Raw genomic sequence first — 5,000 nt, 5'->3', positions numbered from 1 at the left:
TATGTCTATAGTTACTGTATGTCTGTGATTACCGTATGTCTGTCTTTACTGTGTGTCTGTGATTACTGTATGTCTGTGATTACTGTGTGTCTGTGATTACTGTATGTCTGTGATTACTGTATGTCTGTGATTACCGTATGTCTGTCTTTACTGTGTGTCTGTGATTACTGTATGTCTGTGATTACTGTATGTCTGTGATTACTGTACGCTTGAAAACGTAAACAGCGGTCACAGTTGCCATGGTGACCAGTGGGTAAGAAATGACAGTGTTACAGAAGGAGAGAGAAAAAGTCAAGCAAATCAGGAGCAAGCAGAGGGGCCATAAGTCAGAGGTCACCAGAGCGGAGAGGTCATTGGGAGAGGAGAAGGAGGAGGAGAAAGGGGAGGTGCAAACTCCCAGAATGCACTTGGATGCGGAGTCACAGTTGTCAATGATCACTTTTGTGACTATGCAACTGGGCCAGTTCACTAGCTGCACCGTCACAAAAATGACACCGGCAACTGCTCTATAGCCGGCAAACAAACAAACAAAAGGAAAAAGACATTATAAATGCCAAGACAGGAAGAAAATTTACAGGAGGAAGACAAACAGGAAGGGACAGAGAGAAAAAGAGAGACAGAGAGAGAACTTTAAACAGGAAGAATAAGTGTTAAGAGAAGGTGCCATCTGAAATTGAGTGGGGAGCTTTGACTCTGAGGTTACCTGAATGTTGACTCTAAAAGGAAAGCTATTTTAACTAACGGTGTAACATTTCTGAAACCAAGACCGAAACCGCGATACAAATATCCATGGTCTTGTGTTGCGGCTCTGGAAGACGGAATCACAAACACCCCCCCAACCCCGACCCGCTGCCGCCGCTGCAGGTACAGCCTGTTGAACTCTCATTATGTTACTAACGTAACAAAACTCATTTTTCATTTCACAATTAACACTATAACACATGCAGATCATGAAGCTGTCATTCTATTTGAAGTTAGGGTGTGCTGTATATTTTGTATTAGGGGTGTAACGGTACACATATTTGTACCATTACCGTTTGGTACCGGACGTTTGGTTCGGTGGGCGTAGTGATCCGAGTGAACAAGTCAAGCTTTAACTACGCACATTATGCGTAACTTTTTTACGCTCTGATGCTTAGTCGACCGAAATGTTAGCGGAATAAAGCTAACTTGACAAGATACAGTGTGCCCTCTCTTCTACATTTCTGTATGCGGAACTAAAATTAAAAACTCAGTTTCCTCTCCGATTCCGTAACAGAGCCGTAATTTATCAACGGAATTAGCACATGTTTAGTGGTGCAGCGTGAGTATGGTGACCGCAAAGCCAGAGCTTGAGGACGTCTGTCTGCACATGCGCTAAAGTCAGCGCACGCACAGAATTTAATCTCTTTTATGACACTGCCCAATCCATTTTACGCACGCGTGATTTTTTTACGTTGTTCTTTTAACTGTGCATATGACAATAAACGCTTAGACTTTTTGACTTTTTTTGGACACTGACTGTACCTCATACGCCCTTTGGGCTGGACGCTGGTTACGTGTGGCTCTGTACTTGTACTCTGCACAATTAAACTGAGGCAAAGGTAATCGAATCTAATAAACAGTAAATTTGTGTGTCAGTGACTGTATGTCGTTTAAGCACTGTGGTGGTGTGTGATCACATTTATCTTTGATTACTGCCAGTACATCGAACACGATCTCATTTGAGACGCATCATCCAGATGTGAATATCACCAGTACAAGAGTGGAGTACAAACTGGAAATTGTGGCCAGTTTGCCACTGTTTACAAGTTTGTACAAGTTTATATGTTTACAATTAAATTCATAATAAATGAAAAGAAATTTGACGCTTTGCGTGACTTTTTCACTGAGGGCTATTGTACCTGTGACTCAGCCTTGTAAGCTACTCTGATACTGGGTTTTAGTAGAACATAAGGGCTGCTCTGGTGAAATCACACAAGGACAGATTTTTCCTCTGTGTTTTATCTTGTGACAGTATTTCATATGTCTCTGAGACACACAGTGAACTGTTTTCCAGGTAAACAGCCAGCAGCTGAAAAAGCTTCAGTCATTAGCAGTTACAGTCTACTAATTAAATAAGTTGTTTTTGGGGTTTTTTTATGATTTAAAGATTCAACAACTATACGAAATTATTTGTGAGGGGTAGGGGCACAGACACCCCACGAAAGTAGAAAAACCGTCAATATCTCTATATCAATATCTTCCGCAGTAGGCGGGAAAACTCCAAAAAAAAAAAATCATTCCCATTTAATTATTGATTGCAAACGCACAAATAATCAAATCCACAAAGTTAAACCCATGAATGACAATGTGTGCATATTTATCAGAAAGTTTCATATGTTATATATGTGTTCATACATAATGTATTTACTCATGAACATATTTCATAGCTATCTACACCCTCTATTCATCAGTGGTTTCTATTGGAACAATTTTAAACTTGCCTGCAAAAAGGGGGGAAAATCACAACCCTAACCCTAACCCTAACCCTAACCCAACCGAGTTCAATTTAACAGAGCAGTATTTATTCAACATCGTCCTTGTGACACCCAAACCACTGCCAGGCAATGGATCCAGTGCCCAAACCACTGCCAGACAGTGGATCCAGTGCCCAAACCACTGCCAGGCGATGGATCCAGTCCCCAAACCACTGCCAGACAGTGGATCCAGCGCCCAAACCACTGCCAGACAGTGGATCCAGTGCCCAAACCACTGCCAGACAGTGGATCCAGTCCCCAAACCACTGCCAGGCAATGGATCCAGTCCCCAAACCACTGCCAGACAGTGGATCCAGTGCCCAAACCACTGCCAGGCGATGGATCCAGTCCCCAAACCACTGCCAGACAGTGGATCCAGTCCCCAAACCACTGCCAGACAGTGGATCCAGTGCCCAAACCACTGCCAGGCGATGGATCCAGTCCCCAAACCACTGCCAGACAGTGGATCCAGTCCCCAAACCACTGCCAGGCGATGGATCCAGTCCCCAAACCACTGCCAGACGATGGATCCAGTGTCCAAACCACTGCCAGGTGATGGATCCAGTCCCCAAACCACTGCCAGACAGTGGATCCAGTGCCCAAACCACTGCCAGGTGATGGATCCAGTGCCCAAACCACTGCCAGACAGTGGATCCAGTCCCCAAACCACTGCCAGGTGATGGATCCAGTGCCCAAACCATTGCCAGACAGTGGATCCAGTGCCCAAACCACTGCCAGACAGTGGATCCAGTCCCCAAACCACTGCCAGGCGATGGATCCAGTCCCCAAACCACTGCCAGGCGATGGATCCAGTGCTGTTTCTTTTTGTAACCAGTTTGTTCGCCTCCATCTTCTGTTACCGTTTCCAAACTCAACACGTATGAACTCTTATGCCGCCGAGTCGTCACCCATTCGCCCCGCTGTGAGGGCTCTAGTGCCGGAGTCGGAGAGCTGCTAACTCTTCCTGAGCCATCCAGATTTTCTTTTACAGGAACTAGGCTATTCTCACTCTCACTAAGCCTCTCTAGCATCTGGATGCGCATCTCTAATGCTACAATCTTCTCCGTCAGGGAGCTAACTAATGCACATTTAGCACAAACAGAGCTGTCATTAATGACCGAGGAAGAATGGCTAAACATCCTGCACTCGACACACTGAACAGGCTGAGCATTTGCCATAGTGAAAGTTTCACGTACCTTAATCCCAGATTTAATTTGGTTTTAAATTAGGCGTTGGTATTTAAATTAGGCAGTTCACGCGTAGGGCAGCTGCAGAGTCGCACAGGAACAAACCGGAACCGGAAGAGATATGTTAACAGTGAAACGAACCACCCATTAGAGCATTAAATGGTCTTGCGCCACAGTACCTGCGCGAACTCCTGGTCTTTTATGATCCACCACGCCAACTTAGATCAAAAGGTGCAGGCTATTTGTTGGTACCTCGAGTTATGATGGCTACAGCAGGGGGCAGAGCCTTCTCTTACAGAGCCCCACAGTTATGGAATAGCCTCCCAATTAATGTTCGAGACTCAGACAGAGTCTCTATGTTTAAGTCAAGGCTGAAAACTTATCTGTTTAGCCAAGCCTTTTGCTAATAGCTCTTTACTAGGCAAAGGAGCAGATCTGGAGGGTTCTCGGGCATAGATTGTTTGGTGAACTGGGATGTTTGGATGCTGTCGCCCCCCCCACTCTAACATGTTCACTCAGGTTTGTTGACTGTGGAGTGGGTGGCCGCCTTGTGTCCCAGAGTGCCATCATGTCCATATTACCTTCTAGCTCTCCCTTTTAGCTATGCTGTACTAGTTAGTCTTGCTGGAGTCCCTGCCTGCACTCGGCACACGATGTATATCTACCTTAACCATTATGTGGAAATGAACATCTAACAATGTGCCTCTCTCTCTCGCTCTCTCTCTCTCTCTCTCTCTCTCCCTCTCTCTCTCTCTCTCTCTCTCTCTCTGTCGAGCCACACATGCTACTCCTGAGACACCAGTGATCCTGACTCCTCCCGCCCTGTGGACTGATCCATCCTGGTGTTATCATCTTCCATCCCCCGTCAGCCTCCTGTCTACATCACCATCCCCTTTGTTCATGCCCCAATTTACTTTCAGCTGTAACTGCCCACGTGGTCGGCACCTATTGCACACCTGTCTGACTAAGGAGGGGTCTCCTCTCTCTGTGGTCCTCCTCAAGATTTCTCCCATTTTCCCATTTCCCTCTTGGGTTTTTGGGGAGTTTTTTCTTGCCCGCCATGAGGATTAAGTCAGGGGGTGCCGTCATATTTTGATTTAACTGTTGTGGCCTGTAAAGCCCTTTGAGACTGTAAACAGTGATATTGGGCTCTAAATAAACTTGAACTCAACACGTATGAACTCGCTTTGACGCTTCACTTCTTTCACTCTCTCCAGGCTCTTTCCCTGTTCCCTCCAGATACAGAAACACACGTCTCACCTATAAACATCACACACACTCGCCCAGGAGAGTGGTCTGGGTGGGTGGGCGAGTG

At 45.9% G+C, this 5,000-nt stretch overlaps 1 protein-coding gene across 1 annotated transcript in view; it reads right to left on the bottom strand.

Annotated features, from left to right (window-relative positions):
• The window catches only part of slco5a1b (solute carrier organic anion transporter family member 5A1b), a 65,342-nt gene that overhangs the window by 3,874 nt on the left and 56,468 nt on the right, over positions 1-5,000 (bottom strand). The window lies entirely within an intron of this gene.

This window comes from Chanos chanos, chromosome 5, assembly GCF_902362185.1.
Source record: "Chanos chanos chromosome 5, fChaCha1.1, whole genome shotgun sequence".
Taxonomy (NCBI): Eukaryota; Metazoa; Chordata; class Actinopteri; order Gonorynchiformes; family Chanidae; genus Chanos; species Chanos chanos.
Note: the sequence above shows the minus strand (reverse complement) of the source record. Positions and strands in the feature narration are given on the sequence as shown.